This window comes from Penaeus monodon, chromosome 15 (genome assembly GCF_015228065.2).
Source record: "Penaeus monodon isolate SGIC_2016 chromosome 15, NSTDA_Pmon_1, whole genome shotgun sequence".
Taxonomy (NCBI): Eukaryota; Metazoa; Arthropoda; class Malacostraca; order Decapoda; family Penaeidae; genus Penaeus; species Penaeus monodon.
In genome coordinates, this window is record NC_051400.1 from 41,242,510 (window position 1) to 41,243,167 (window position 658).

The following is a 658-nucleotide window of genomic DNA, read 5'->3' on the forward strand; positions in this document are numbered from 1 at the left end:
GGGGGGGAAGGGGTTAGTAACACACGTCACGTAATATATATTTCTGGATTCAGTGATGACGTTTAAAAGAGACAGGGATTAAAAAAAAAAAAATCAGACGGAGGTTAACGTTAAGGGTTTAGTAATGTTTGTGAAAGTAGGTAACGTGTTCGTTTTTTGGTAATAAACATATCAACGGTAATGTACGAGTGCGCGTGTGCTCTTATTAATGTGTCTTGGTAATTTATAGTTACATGTGTCTTTGGTGATATATGTGTGTGTTTCCTGAGATACGTGTTTGTTTTCTCTGCCTAGGTACTTAAATATATTTTTGCCTCCATGCCTCATAAATTAGATTAAACCAATTAATTACAAGCTTAAAGGACATAAACGAGAGACTCGCACAGAATAAGAAAATAAACATTAATTGCCATAAAGACCCAGACCACTAAATTCATATTTAAAACTTCCATTGCCTTTAAAGGAATTGTCTCTCGCGGTTAGATCTAACGAAATCTGTGCGTAAAGATATTTGTTAGTTTCTTGTTGGTTTGCTTAGAAAACAGTCTGACAGCTGAAGCAGCTTTAGAATTCAACCCAAAACGAAAAGGAAGGATCTTCATTTAAATAATCTCATACAGAGAGAAGGAGAGAGACGTACATATATACATTGCTATGC

General features: G+C 35.3%; 1 protein-coding gene across 1 annotated transcript in view; it reads right to left on the reverse strand.

Annotated features, from left to right (window-relative positions):
* LOC119582374 (amino acid transporter AVT1B-like) overlaps window positions 1-658 on the reverse strand; it is a gene marked incomplete at its 5' end in the record, with an annotated part of 51,324 nt that overhangs the window by 46,636 nt on the left and 4,030 nt on the right. The window lies entirely within an intron of this gene.